Source organism: Pezoporus flaviventris, unplaced genomic scaffold, assembly GCF_033815535.1.
Source record: "Pezoporus flaviventris isolate CSIRO_AGI_PZ_B2104156 unplaced genomic scaffold, CSIRO_AGI_Pfla_v1 ptg000143l, whole genome shotgun sequence".
In the NCBI taxonomy this organism is placed as follows: Eukaryota; Metazoa; Chordata; class Aves; order Psittaciformes; family Psittacidae; genus Pezoporus; species Pezoporus flaviventris.
The window spans coordinates 1648171-1664068 of NW_026892691.1; the positions used below are offsets into that span (position 1 = coordinate 1648171).

The 15898-nt window shown below is 40.6% G+C and overlaps 1 protein-coding gene across 3 annotated transcripts in view; it reads right to left on the reverse strand.

Annotated features, from left to right (window-relative positions):
- LGR4 (leucine rich repeat containing G protein-coupled receptor 4) overlaps positions 1-15898 on the reverse strand; it is a 90726-nt gene that overhangs the window by 52760 nt on the left and 22068 nt on the right. The window contains exon 1 of one of the 3 annotated variants that reach the window (XM_061479190.1): positions 12079-13282. The exons of the other annotated variants lie outside the window; for them this stretch is intronic. The gene's annotated coding sequence lies outside the window, so the exon portion shown is untranslated. Of the gene's footprint in view, positions 1-12078; positions 13283-15898 lie in introns of those variants that run through there. 3 annotated transcript variants of the gene reach the window in all.

The window sequence follows — 15898 nt, forward strand, 5'->3', positions numbered from 1 at the left end:
TCTTTGCGTGCGGCCACCCAGCCAGTTCTTTATCCACTGAGTGGTGCATCCATCAAATTGATGTCTCTCCAATTTAGAGACAAGGATGTTGTGTGGGACAGTGTCGAACGCTTTACACAAGTCCAGGTAGATGACATCAACTGCTCTACCCCTGTCCATCAGTTCTGTAGCCCCATCATAGAAGACCACCAAATTGGTCAGGCAGGATTTCCCCTTAGTGAAGCCATGCTGGCTGTCACCAAGCATCTTGTTGTTTTTCATGTGCCTTAGCATGCCTTCCAGGAGAATCTGCTCCAAGATTTTGCCAGGCACAGAGGTGAGACTGTCTGGTCTGTAATTCCCTGGGTCATCCATTTTCCCCTTCTTGAAAATGGGGGTTATATTTCCCTTTTTCCAGTCATCGGGAGCTTCACCTGACTGCCACGATTTTTCAAATATGATGTCCAGCGGCTTCGCAACTTCATTTGCCAGCTCCTTCAGGACCTGCGGATGGATTTCATCAGGTCCCATGGACTTGTACACGTTCAGATTTTTAAGATGGTCTCGAACCAGCTCCTCTCCTACAGTGGGCCCAAGGTCTTTATTTCCAGCTTAGTTTAGCAAAGTCCCCCGCTTTCACCCAACACTGACACATGAAGTCTTTACAAATACTTGTACATATAGTAACCAGCACAGATGCTTCCCTCTGCTGAAAATAGGCATCAAATGAGATAAAATAACTTGGCAGAGGATAGCACCGTTGACTAGATACAGTAAAAATACACAGTACCACATCTCCTCTCTGCATAGATTTAAACAACTATTAAAGCACCCAGCAGCAGAGACTTCAGAAACCTGAACTAGGCAATATAACGCACTTGAGCTTTTTTATTATACTCCTGTGCAAAAATTCCAGTCCCTGATGAGATATTTTGGTTGCCAGTTTGGAGGTTTTTTTTTTAAAAGATTCTTTATTCTATCACTAACCAAATTCAAACTCCCCCAGGCTTCAGGATGAGCAGAAATACTTCCCATCTCAAATGGCAACTTAGTAATTCTATCACATTTTAAAAAGAGAAACCCCTGCTTATCTTTAGAAAGTGGCTTCAGTCACGGCTTCCATCTGTGGTATCAGGCAAAAGAGAATTAGATGAAATGCACAGCTTCTCACAGCATCTCCTGCAGGACACAATTCTCGCTCTCATTTTAAAGTATAGCCTCTACCATGAAGCAGCCTGAAGTTTATCCTAAACTTCCTAACGATGGCCAGAGTGGGATTCTGGCACAAACGGATTAAGGGAACAGTAATTCTTGCACAAGAAGAAAAGCTGCAACCACAAAGTAAGACCACAAAATGGGAAACATAAGACTGCCTGCAGAGGGCTACAGAAAGGACAGGCAAAAAATGATAAACAAAATAGCCCAAGGTACAGGCTGAGACTAAAAGCTAACAACCCACGACAGATGATGGGCATTGGAAAAGAAAACTATGCCATCCTCCCTGGACTGAAGGACATTTAGCTGCTACAGCCTTGTTTTGATGATACCCACTGTTCTTCACTGCATCTGCCCAGCCAAAAGGTATGCACATTTTATGCAAAGAAACCTTGCTTGCTACCCAACTCTGTTATGCCGGCACATCTAAAACTCAGACATGTGGGCGCTAAACTCTTGATCCTGTGTTGCAGCCCTGACTATCAACACCAGGATTTGCCCTGAACTGGGGGTGCATGCACCTTCCTACCTACCACATCCATGCACTCCATCAGAAGGCATGTTAACTACTTAAAAATACTCCAAAAATACTGTACAAAAGTTCTTCATCTGGAAAAACATGAAATATCTAGCTACAGAAAAGGAAAACTACATTGCAATCAAGATTGGCTGCTTAAAATATAAAACAAAAATACTTTCCCCACCCCATGCTCCCCTGCACTTTGTTAATAGCTAACTTCCTTTTGAATATCACCTAACCTCTATCTTTTGTGAAGTTTAGAAGGAAAGAGGAAAAGGGAAGGAGAAAAAGAGAGAGAGGAGTGTCTGTTGAAGGAAAGAAGATCATGTTTCAACAAGGCACCTTTAAAATCCTATAAAATACTCCCTCTGAGCAAGCTTAACCTGTTTGTTGATAGATAATAGCATGTAATACTGTAGGCTCCATTCAGTCTTTTCCAAGGTCTGGGCACTCTGCCACTGAGTTATTTAATTATAACACTTACAAAATGATTTAGGCTGAGCTATCTATATTTGAATAAAGCCTTCCTACCTACTTGCAAGAAAACATTAGGTAAAAGGTCTTAGTCTTACATAAAATTCCCCAGGTATTCAGCTTCAGTAGTACTAGGAAAAGCTAGAGCTGTTAATATCTTTACAAACTACATTCAGTAAACCAGGTGCAAGTCAGCATGACAGAAAACATTCAGCAACAATCAGCCACCAGTTACCACGGGGACCACTGATAGGTGGATAGTGTCCCAATGACATTAACATTCGTGAAGATCAACAAGACAAAGCAGCAGGTATTTTTGTCAGTATACCAGACCAACAATTCTATGCCAATTATCCAAAAAACAGGGGCAGAAGTAGATGCTGCTGTATGCCAGTCCTTTGAATTTGATCCAGGTCACATCTGCATTAACCAGCAGAACTACCTGGAGCAAAGGGTGGGCAGGGGAAGAAAGGAGAAGTCAGGGAAACTCAAGGCTAGACCAATCTAAGTTGTCCTGCAGTGCCACAGTTCTGAAGAAACACCTTTGGCATCAAACTCCTTGTAGAAATACACTCACATGATGAAACCCAACATAATTCAACGAAATCACACACTTCACCAACCAGTTCCAGGGGAAACCAGGAGCTGAATTACATCCTAGTTTAGACCTGCTGTTCTGTCCTAGTTAGCCAATTCCCTCACAATGAACATAAAACCACTGAAGTGATATAGTAAATGAGTTTGCATTAATACTGTCCCATGTCTTAATTGTATTCAGTGTATAATGAAAACAGAGAAAGCCTAGAGGATCAGCAAGGAAATTCTAAGTAAATTAATTCCATTAAAAGTTTGGGTTGGTTTTTTGTTGTTTTACTCTACCTTTCTGATAACAAACAGCAAACAATTCTGTTTCAGAAGCATCTCCTCACAGATACTGTTTGGAATGGTAATGGACTGCACCATGAATCCAATGAGAGCAGCTAAAATTCATGGGTATGTATTACAGGCAGACATGCCAATCCCAACAGATAGAAATCATGAACAGAAGGCAAACAAAATTGCCATGTGTTGGAGGATCCCAGGTGAATTTTTCAGTCATTTGGAGTGGTTTTCTCAAAACAGACTGAAAATGGTCTTTCAGCTTTAAACTTCATTCATGCTATAAAAACGTCATCATTCAAGGCCTGATGTGGTTCTGGGCAACCTGATCTAGTTGAATATGTCCCTGCCCATGGCAGGGGGTTGGACTAAATGACCTCTTAGGGTCTCTTCCAACCCAAACCGTTCTATGAATCAAGCAGAGGAAATCTGATGCTTACAGAGAGGCCTATACTTGGGAAGTGTCTGGGCTTGCAGTAATGTTTGAGTTTAAAGAAAAAGTTAAAGTAATACACTAAGTAATTAATTTCTTACCTTTTATATACTACCTACATCTGTTACTGCAAGGTTTGGCTACCTCAGCCTTTACTATTAGCTAATGTTTATATGGTAATAGGACACTGATGCCCAAATATGTTAGACTGGTATTGTATTTAACATTTACCTTCAACCAGCTTCTGACAGCTCTGCACAACTGCCAGTGCCCATCTCTCATCAGGGAGGGCCCAGCTCAAGGGCACCTCTGGGTATGCCAACAGCCAAGGACCCCACAGCATTAACTATCCGATATTCTCCAATCCTCACTGCCATGCCCCAACACATTTTTCTCCTTCTAATCCTCACCTATTGTTACTTTTAACATGGACAAAGTTGTTAATTAAAAAAACAAGATGGAAGATTTGAAACTAATTATTGCATTAATATACATTTTTCTCCTTGTGATTCCATCTCTCCCCAAGTACCTTAAGTATGGTCCTACTGCTTTTGACATGACACGAGACCTCCAACACTTAAAAAGGCACAGAAACCTGTTCTGTATTCACAGCCCATTTTGCAGTTACAAAAAGCCTAGCAGCCATGCCATTTCTTCAATTATGAGCATGTTTCTTTTCCCACTTCTTCTAGGAAACATTCTTGTAAGAAAGGATATATCCAAATACTTAAAGCCTTAGTCAACATCTGCAGTGACTAGCTAAATACGACAGAGGTTGTATTCCCACCCAGCAAATACACTTGCCATTTCCTAAGTACTCATACTATCTCTCTAATGAGCACAACGTCTTATCATCTCTTGTTTGTATTGCAACAAGAAGCTAAGGGCCCTAGTTCAACATATCAACGTGATTGGCACTGTACAAATATGCAATTGGAGACACTCCTCACCTAGAACTGAATTTGCTGCTTAAATGGACTAGACAACAAATGGACAAGAAAACAGGCACAGAAAGGTACGGTAAGCTGCCCAAAGTTGCCAGCAGAGCCTGGAGTCCCCTCCAGTAACCCAATGCTGCTCATGTGCTATGCCCAGCAATTACCCACCATGTCCTTTTCAAAACAAATTAATTACCTTTCTTTTTCCTGGGTTTTGGGGTTGTTTTTTGGGGGGGTTGTTGGTTTTTTTTTTTAGCAGAACAGGACAGGAGACTCTTTTGACAGTTTCTCCTTTGCTAGATGTAGGTTCACTCCAATCGGTAGCAGCAGAAAGAAATTACATTCTAACAGCTATGCAAGAAATTACGTGCAGTGTTTCCATCCACTTTTTTGTGGTTCAAACTAACTGGAACATTTGTGTCACTGCTCACTTGGGGATGAAGCACTTAAACTGCTTTTCCTTGGAAGCAATCAAACATCAGACTACCCACCAACCCTGGCTATTAAGAGGGAACTTAGTTACTCAAAAGTTTTAGCAAACAGGGGTACATGGAGCTCTTTCTCAGTACAAATAAAAAATAAATAAAAAAAAAATTAACCCCACATAAATCCTATTGATTCCGGTAAGCTTTTAGCATTTTGCTGAAATAGCACCTACATTTTCACTGACAGCCACAGAAAGGCTGAAAAAATTCAGACAAGTCTCCTCCTGCAAGGGAAGTAACATCCTCCTTTCCCCCACCGTATCTCCAAGTTATTTCTCCTGCCTCCTCCTCCCATGTCACATCAACCTGTTAGTTTTTTATTTTCTCTTTTTTTTCTTCCAATGATGTCTTAGCTTTCTTTCAGCCACAGTAACTAGCTCTAATGTACCCTATTCATGTGCCAATCAAGCCATCATCAAGATCTTAGAGAGAACAATACTTGTATGCAAAGGCCTATTTGGAACTGGTATTTGAGTCACTGCAGGCCAGCCATTAAGCAATCACACATACGGTTAATGGCCTATGTTGACACATGGTGGGGAATTAACCCAGAAAAAAATTCCACTGCGTTATTATGAAAGAGATCATATCCTGAAATAGGACTATAGCACAAGTTAACATACTCTTCGGTTAATTTTTAAGAGTCACACATTTGGTGCAGATTACGGGCTGAAGGAAGGGTTTATTGTAAGCTGGAGGAGGAAATAAAATGTCTTTCAGTGCAAGAGTATTTCCCTTACATAGTTAAGAGATTATTTATAGCTGATAGTAAAATTATGCATTATTCATGGTTTTGTAATTAATTACTCTCCAGAATACAGGAATACAGGGAATTGAGTACAAAAAAATATCAGGCTGCGAGTGTGACAGGCACATTGGTCAAGTAATCTGAGGGCAAGCCAGTGCTGAGATACTCTTCCTATATTTGTGAATATCCATCACAAAATAGGAATAATTAACCTGTGCAAGACCATGAAGAAATCCATGAACAAAACCAAGCAGGAACTCAGATCATCCACATCCCGGATCTCTAACCAACCTTCCATGTGCTGCTAGGGAAACTACTAGGAAACTACCAGGGAAACCCCCTGCCAAGCTGCTAGGGAAGCTCCCAGCACGGCTTCATCACAGCTACTTTCTGGCTTGAAAGTTGTTAAAATCATGTAGACAAAGTAACTTGGCTAACCAAGACTCCAAGAGTAACCACAGATTAAAATGTCAGCAAGATCATCATAAGCATTTGGTGACACACCCCTCAGATACACAACCACTTGAGGTAACACAGACTACAGGGGACTTCAGGAGAGCAGTGAAAATCTGTAAGGACCAACATTTTCCAGAGGACCGCTGCAAAGCACCTTTGCCAGGTGGACTCATCATGCCTTGCAACTAGCACAGCAGTTGTTTGGGGGCTGAAATCTGAACAATGTCATTATTTCATGCCAATTGCATGTTTTGTGCACTTTTCCCAGTTTGGCTCCTGTCTCCAGACAGTACAGCTCAGGCTATGCACAAAGCCAAGGCAAGTTTTATATCTGGCAAGGTGTAAACCTGGCGCAAGCATTCAAAATGCTATCCTCCTCTTAGCAAATATTCTGTTTTTCATTGATGTCTCTTCCAGCTATGGAAAACTATGAAGAATACTTTCATGCCTTCATCCCATTTAACAACCCATAAACTGGCTGAATAACAGCTCTCCAAGTAAGGGGCTTGAAACTGGAATCATCTTTGCCCAAAACACACACGTCTAAACCATTCATTACTATCACCATTTCTGGAAAGGCTTGAGATGATTTGTAAAAGCCACTGAAATAAGCAGAAGGATTTTTTCTTTTTTTATTATTATATTTTAATCCATAGCTCTCCACACATAAAGGGTAATAGAGAACAGAGCAACAGACTACATGTTTAAGGCTTAAACCTATTACATCTCCAGGGTGTAGTCGCATGATATGTTTTCTTTCTCACAAAGGAAATTGGCTTATATTCCTACCGCTTTGCACCTCCACAGTAGGAACTGTTTACAGGTAGCATTCTATAATCAGATCATTGTAATAATCTGGATTTAAGCAAAAACATTACTGTGTTTTGGCCTGTTATTGGTTTTTTTGGATAGGGTCAGCTTTCTTCTCTATTATGGCCTTGGACAGAGCTGTGCCAGCACAACTATGGAACAGCAGACGCCTGTGGCAGTAGGAAAGAGGAAAGGTACTGAAAGAGACAGTGGGAACTTTGCGCTAAAAGCAAACATAATATGTAGCTATGCCTGTGATGAGATCAACACCAGATTCCCTAATGGCATTTTACAGAAAGGTATTTGTCATGTTTTAAGTAAATAAAGTTTAACATTGTGTTTGCAACCAAGTTAAAATAGGGCAGCACTGACAGTTGCTGCAATTGGCTTTACCACCGGGGAGTCATACTGAACCATCAACCACCAAGATAACTATGTCATTTTTAAATTACTCGAACTTTGACTTTTCTTTAATGAGTTACATAAGCCCCAGGTTAGACAAACATGCACGTCTTAATTTAAATCACATATTGCTAAACTGAACACAGACACTTTATGTGTTACCAAGCCACGGTTTTATTCACTACTATTGAGGAAGTTCTCAAGCATTTTCTTCCTTATCAAAAACTTCTGTGAAGAACCATTGCTGAAACACTAGGAACATCACCAAACTATGTCATCTAACCAGTTTAATGAGATCTGTGTGTCCTCCCCTCCAGCCTCGGGTCCTTGCTGCATAACCACAAACACCTACAAAGCATGTTTCATTCCATTCAACAGTTTCAAGGGCAATGCCATAAAACTTAAACCGCCTCTACATGACTGTAGGGAGCCACACTCACCCTTTGGACTCCAAGGACACCACATCTTCCTCCACCTAGCAACACGGTATTTACTACAACAAACATTTCACACCAAAACCTCCCGGTTACAACTCCGGACAGAGCTTCAGTTCCTTGCCCCAGCAGATACTCGTTTTGTGGGTTTGGACAGGTTGATTCCCCTTCCCAAACTCCAGGTTCAAAGGAGAATAATCTTTTTTTGCATCTCTGCAAGGAAGGGGAGGATAAAGCTGCTGATGTTTCTGAGCTGCCCAGACAGAGCCCAGCACTTCAATCTGATAGAAAAGCAATGCTATCATTACACACATATATTCACATCAAAACTTCTGTTGCATTTTCACTCTGTGTTTTTGCTCTGTTACAGAAAGAGAACACCAACAGCTACACATCCCATTTTATAAAAATGCCAACTTTAGTAACTCTAAGTACTCTGGATTTTATTCATTTTCTTCTGGTTTATTTTGGTCTCCTAGTCTGTCCCACCCAATGTTTAGAAAGCAACCTGAGCCTCAGAAGTCTGGGTAAGCCCTACATTTTTAGAAGGCTACAAGCAAAAAGAGCAAAATAAGAATGGTGTATGAACACAGTCACACAATGAAGCCAGAAGACAAAATGTAAACATCTCAATCAGTCCAAATGTATATACAACAGGTTCAGCATCTAAGACTTTTTTTCACTTGCACATAACATACAACATGTAACTTGGATGTAACTAAAAATTATTTCTAGAGGAAAAAAAAAATTAATCTTTTCCTGCAATACAGCACTATAATTATCTACATACTGTGGGAAAACTAAAAGCACACAGTACAGCTTTCTAGTGTCAAAACAGATTTTGTGGCAGCACCTGGAATGGCCTTTATAGAACCAAAGGTGCTTTTACACAGGAATTTCTAAGGCATCTTAAAGTAGCTGACAAAGCACATTTTGATACGATGTAAAACTCAGGTTATGGAAAATATTGATCATCAACTACCGCACAGTACCTGAACAGAAGAATAATTTCCACTTTGTGACATTTGAAGGTTAAAGTCTGCCTGAAACGCTCTGAAGTTGATACCTTCACCAGATGGTAAAGAGAGGGTTGCCGCCTATTGTCAAGATGTGTAGCTCCAGACAAGAATCCAAACAGCTTCCCAAGCTTTAGAGTTACTGTGGTTTCAGCTACATTCCTCTTTATATTTGAGATGGATGGTCAAGGCCCTTACACACATAAATACATGGGCTGAGCATCCACCTTACATTCCAGTGACCCTTAGACACAAATTGAAATTAAGAGTGCACTGGCAGACATTTTGTGCAGCTTTCGAGAAGAGCTATAGGTTCAGGTTCTACTTCCAACAGTATAGGATTGAACAAGGGATATCAAGGAAGCATTTTAAACCAATTTTATTTCTGCTTGTATAATGAGAGTCAGGAATTATCTCATTCTTACCTGACTTAGAGCAAATTACTTCATTTCAAGAAGCACAAAGTATGCTTTCCCTTGTGAAAAAACAGAACTCTCTGCTTAGTGGTTCAAGTGGTACAAGGCTTTTATTCCCTCCCACCTTCCCAACTTCTACTTGCTGTCATGTTAAAGCAACATAATACGCTTTATTAAATGTTCATGATGTAAATCATGAACTGCAAATCAAAGTTCATGATTTACAGTGACACAGCACCTGTGGTGGGCACATACATAGTGGTGGGTTTTCTCCCCCAAAGGCTGCAGTAAAAACCATTTAGCAACATCACAGAACTGCACACATTTGCATCACTCATATTCTTGAGAACTTGGTGAAGGTACAGCCCTACCACTGACACCATCCAACAGATAACAAAAGCCCACACAGCCACATCCTCCAGAAAAGATGGATCCTCCATCAAGAGCCTCAAGTGAGGCTGTCTGCACCATGCCAAGCTCATGGGGGACACAACTAACTTCAGTCAATGTGGGCTGGCAATACAGGGGCAACTGGCAGGAGCAGTTATGTCTGTAAATAGCAAGCCATCCAGTGGAAAAAAATGTAAAGGAAAATATTCAATCTGGATGAAGAGAAACCAACTGAAAGCACAAAAGCTCTTCTTAAGGCACCAGGAGATGAAGGATTAATGTCCTCAAACAGCTTCCAGCCTCAGAAGTCTGAAGGACAAAAGGCAAGAGCTGCAGCAGAAAGCCACATAAGATGACGAGCACCGCCTTTCTTATATATATACTTTATGAGGAACCATGCCTGGACACAGATTTTAGATGGCTACACAAAGAGGCTACCGCAACCACCAAGAGGCCTCCTGAGCACCTAACATGCCGAGAAGTCTTTCAGCATAACAAACCAAGATGGATCAACTCTGACTGCAACATGGGTCCTTCCTCAATATTTGCCCCCAGCTGGAATTCTCCAGAATCAAAACAGTTGGTGAACCCGGCTATTCATCAACCAAGTCTTTTCACACACTTAAACTACAAGTAGAAGCTCAAAGAATCAAAGAAACAAACAAACAAAAAATAGGGAGAAAGGAAAAAAATTGGAATTTAAAAAGCAAGAGGTGTGGGAGAGGATTTTAAAACGTACTGGTCCAACCAACAGAGACGTAGGAGAAGGGGTGGCAAGTCTGAGGCACAGGGACACTTTCTGAGGTCCCTAATAGCATGCAGACATGTATTTTAGGAAGTCTGCCAACAGCAACCTGCAGAGGTTGTCCCTCTATCACTATGGCATACAAAGCAACAAGCATAGCCTGAGCTGGCAGCCATAAGATGGTTAATGCCCACTGCACACCAATTAGAAAACCCCCTACAGTTAAAATTAACTGCAATTGCAAAGAAAAAGAAAATACAAAAGAAATAAGAGGAGAAAAAAGAAACCCAAAAACCTGCACTCTCTCAGACGCCCCGAGAAAAAGCCAAGTACGCTGTTATCGGGGGGACGACACATTCCCATTCCACAACAGCATATTCACAGTAGTTTTCAATCAACATCTACACAAGTCACTGGGGGGGAGGAGAGAAAGAAAAAAAAAAATCTGTTTTCTTTCATACAATTCCACAAAAATAACTGTCATCACAACCATCCTTGTGGCAGAAAAGTCCGTATTTGCCTGCAGTGAAATCCGTCTGCAGCTGCCCTGTGGAAAAGACAGGCAATAATTGGCTTCTTTCACCTCTGTTAACCACGAACAAAAGTGTCATTCAGCTCCCAAATGGACAGAAGGCACCAATGGATGGTCAGCTCGCTGAGCCAATGGGCTGGAATAACAATAACCCTGTAGCATTTTCTTTTTCCTTTTGTTTAGTCTTTCAAAGCCCTTAATTAAGACCCTCACAAAGCACCCCTACAGACTTCTTTCAATGAAGCATTACACGCCTGTTTTCTTGTATTTAAGGAAGAAAAGTAACAGGGATTTCTGAAACACATTAAGCAGTACACACAATTTCCATGTATTCACAACTGAAATACTGTTACATTTTAGCTTTTAAATATTATCGTCCATAAAAAGAAGTTCAAGCTTACTGTGCCCACTCTTTGCTGTACATCCATTGCTATGTCAAAAACAACAATTAAATACAGGTAGCCATAAATCTGGTGTAACTGCAACAGCTCACCCCAATCTTTCGCGAGCCAGCAGCTCCCAAAACGAAGGCAAGTGGAACGAGGCATGTTGATGCCTGGGCATCCCAAAGCAGGCAGCTGAGAAAGGATGGGGTAACGTAGGGAACTAATTTGTTGCGACTGCACATGACGCACTGGCATTGTCTGAAAAATCAGAGCTGGTGAAGGCAAAGGTATATTCCCTGCTGGGTTTGGTGACCTTCCATACAATTCAGTATCTGCTGTCATTTAATATACATGAAGGTAATCTGTACTCCATTATTCACAACCAAACTGATGGAATACCAGTGTTTGTGTATTAAACAGGACATCTGAGGACTACTACTGCTTTCTGGCAGCACAGGCAGTTGCTGCTGAACAGAAGTGCTATAGAAACTTCCTAGAAATATCAGAGTACACAGCAGCAGCTCTTTTCTTGAAGGTCATTTCCCCCAGCCACAAACAGGAAACAAAACAGTCCTAAGAAAACACCACTGAATTATCATCCTTGTAGGTGCAGGATACTTTGGCCAAACCTAGTCACCATGTCTTTTCCCACCCTAAACCAGCCTCAGCAGCAGGCTAACATGGCCCCTGTTTTTGTGAGGAACCCAGTGCAGTGAAGGGTGCAGGGGTGGGTGAGGAGCATCAGGTACAACTTAGGACCTAAGGAAGCCATCACCAGCCAGCAATGGTCGAACCCCTCCAGCATGCTGCAGCCCCTCACCATTGCCTTGTAAATATTCTTAGCCTGTGAAAGGTGGCATCTGGGCAGCTTCCTTGCATTAGACCAGTCCAGAGAAGGTGCAGCCAAACAGGGTCAAAATTATCAGCAGACAAAAGAAAAAAACAACAGGCTGAAGCTCTGGTAATCTCCAAAATGCTCTCTTCCCTGAAAGAGAACAGGAATGGCCTTTTTCTCACTGACAAAACCCCACACAACACGAAGCGGGAACAGAACAAAGACATTTCTATTACTAATACCAATCTGAGTGAAGACAAAAAAGCAATGGTTTAAAACCCCCCTCTACACTACCTACATATCCAGCAGGCATTCTTTAACATGCAGCACTTGCTATAAAGGCCACATACATCTAGTCAAAATGCAACGGGGTATAAATCAGTTTAGACCTTTTTTATTATTTTTATTTTTTATTTTTTTAAAACATACCAGCTTTAGCTGCATGTATCCATATGCAACACAGACAAGGAAGAAACTTGCCTTTCAGAAATGGCAATCTAGCAGCAGTACTTGGTGATTTTGCTTTTCAAAGTCAGACTGGCCTATTTAGGTACTACAGACCAAAATCTCTCCTAGTCAGACCTCAGACTACTGAATTAAGGTCACAAGAAATAACACAAGATCATCAATTGTGCTGCATGGACGTTGTTCCTGTTTCCTACTACTACAAGAAAATATGATGTAACTGTACTAAAAGGCAAGAATAAAATATATTTTTTAAAAAAGACAATGTCTGCATGACTTGGTTTTGAAGGCCCAACTCTAAGCACATATTCTTGGAAAGCCTGTTCATGTGCCTTTATGTGCCTTTATCAGAATGTGCTGTATCACTGACCTTGACCATGATTATTTACCAGAGGAGTTCAGGAGGAACTCCTGATCAACAGCAAAGAGAAGTAAGTTAAATTCTGAAAACAAGCATGAAATGTCATTCTGAATGCATCCAATTGTACCAGCCACAATCCAAATTCATATAATGCTGATAAAAGTCTCATGAGAGCGTCTGATAAAACTGCAATACAATGTTAATATTCACCACTGCAGTATAATGTAAAAAAAGCAAAACAAGACCCAGCCTCTCCCATGCCACCCCAAAGCCCCAGATACAGCTCCAAGTGCCCAGGACAGGGGGATCTCAGTACCTAAACAGCCAAGGTCTTAAAATACAACAATCAAAACAACAAAAAAAAAAAACAAAAAAAAAACCAACAACGAACCACCACCACCCCCCACCCCCCACCCCAAAAAAAAAATCCCTGTGAGGCCCTCTCCAGCATGACTTTGTCAGTCAGGAATCGCATCCCAAACTGGATAGTTGTGCTAACCAACTTTAGTAGTGCAGCTGTGGACTTGCGGATTCTGCCCCGACATGAATAAAAATACTACTACTTACCACTGCTGACCCAAGAATATAAACTAACTAAAAATTAGAATATTTTTCTAATTTTCAAGGAAAAGGCATACAAGCAAATGAAATATTTCACAAAAACCTTCAGCCAAAATAAACCGACAGCCATCACTTGCCATAAGTAAGAGGTCAAAGAAGCACTTATTACTCGTACATTTCTTGAAAAGGTAAAGTTCTCTCTTTAATTCAACTCTGTTCTCAGTATTTACACAACTACACCTATTTAAAACTGAGTAGATTTTAATCACTAAACTGGCAAGAAAAAAACCTACCACACTTAATGCAAAAGAACATTGCAAGTATTTACATGAAAAACAAAGACCTACCACAATACCTATCCAGCCCACACTCTTAGCAACAGAGATTAAGGCTTGTCAAGTTTAATCATGTACATTAGATCAATTTTTTTATATAAACGCATCTGATGCATGTGTGATGGAAAAGCAAGAGAGCCACAAAAGGCAATCAAGTAATCCACCTGCATTTCTAGCCTGCTTGTAGACAGAAATAGCACATGAATCTTTCCAGCATTATGCATCTTATAGATTAACTCCAAGAAGAAAATAGGGCTTGTGAACCCTTATCTCCTTCTATCTCCACACAACAAACATGGGCACATTTTAACTTCATCATTGCTATCCTCCAGGCATCCATTGCTATACTCCAGCTCTTACCTAAAGGCCATAGGTCAAAGCAAAACCCTTTCTGATGTATAAACCTATGTTGCAGTGAAGACAACTATAATGGATGCAAGGTGGACAAAGAATACCCCTCCCAAGCTCCATTAATAAAAAGATCTGGTTTTTCTTGTTCTCGCTTGCTTCAAAGAAGTCCGGTTTCTTCTGCCTTGAAAGACTATGGGTTTTACTGAATCAGTAAACTGGGGCCAGTAAAACTTGCCATGCAGCTCAAAACCTGTCTCTAATATGGACAACTGAGTACGACCAACACCCTGTTTTACTCATTACCAATCTCATCACATATTAAGACCAACATAACAATTTTTCCAACCTATCACCAGCAAAAAAGGTCATTATTCCATCTTAATAATAGCACTGAATATTCAGAGGTCGAAGACATGGAACCTTCTGCTACTTTTCATTATATTTACCACAAAATAACTAAATAAGAACAATTTTTATTTACATTTTTCTCTAACAGGTTTACAGTTTATCTATAGTAAACCTGGTAGAGAAGGAAGCATCCCCATCCCTTTGACGTATCATATTGTATTTTCTGTAGCATACAGGCTGATTAAAGTTGCAGAAGACAAAGCTTTTAGAACTAATTCTGTACTACTCATTCCAAGAAATGATCAGTCTTACCTCCTCTAACTACCATCAACTTAAAATTATTTTAACAATCTATTTATCCACTTTAGTCCTGCTGGTCTTTACTATTCCTGTTTTCTTTTCTTTCCCCCATGCTATGCATTAGGAAGAACAGCATTAGGAGGAATCAGAAGGATATAACCCTGAGAAATTTCCACAGGATTAAATATGTATTTCTTTGCTATCACAGGAGCAATCAGTCTGGCAGCATTGCATCACATTCATCTCATAAGGAGTTATTCTCTTTTGACATTTAAATAGTGTCTGACTAAACAACAGCTGCTAGTAGAAACGGTAGAATTAATGGATGCCATTTGCTAAAGTCAATGCCCTTTCCTTTTTAGCTGTCCTGTCCCATTACAGTACCAAGAGGCAGTGTTAACTAGTGCTTTTCTGCAGAGCCCACACCACCTTCAGCAAAGGGAGAAATATTTGGAGCTTGCTAATGCAGTACATCTAGCAGTTGAGTTTCAGCAAACTGAAGTTTAACATGCTATGCAAAAGGTATAAATTATGCTTCCAAGACAGCTCCAGGCACTGCCTTGTTTGGAGTTGCTTACTGAGCAGCTACATTTCTCCAAACAAACTAATGTGCAGAAGGGTAAAGGGCAGTGAAGGTAATTATTGGAAGGAAACCTCTCCCAAGGTCAGCAAAGAATAATTAAGCTTGTGCATGTTAAATCACATAGGGGAAGTGAACACTGAAGTAATCGAGTGTTAAGTGATAGCAAGACCTATCTTCGATCTTTTCGAAAGGAAATTAAGGAAGGGGGTAATCTAAAGCACGACTGTTTAGACAACACAAACGCAGTATCCCCAACCTTTATTTAGAGTTCTTTGCATAAATGTGAGTTATTTGTAAACATACATGTTTCCCCTACATACTCACATGCATAGCACCCCCACAGCAGAGAAAACTTTCAGTAACCCAGTAATTAAATGAGTGTGCTGAAACCTAAAGCAGTTCAACTGCATTCTGCAAGCCTGGATCCAACATAGTTACCTATCGCTCATTAATCTCTCTGCAGATAAACAGATAAAAATGCTTAAAGTACGACCAAGATTT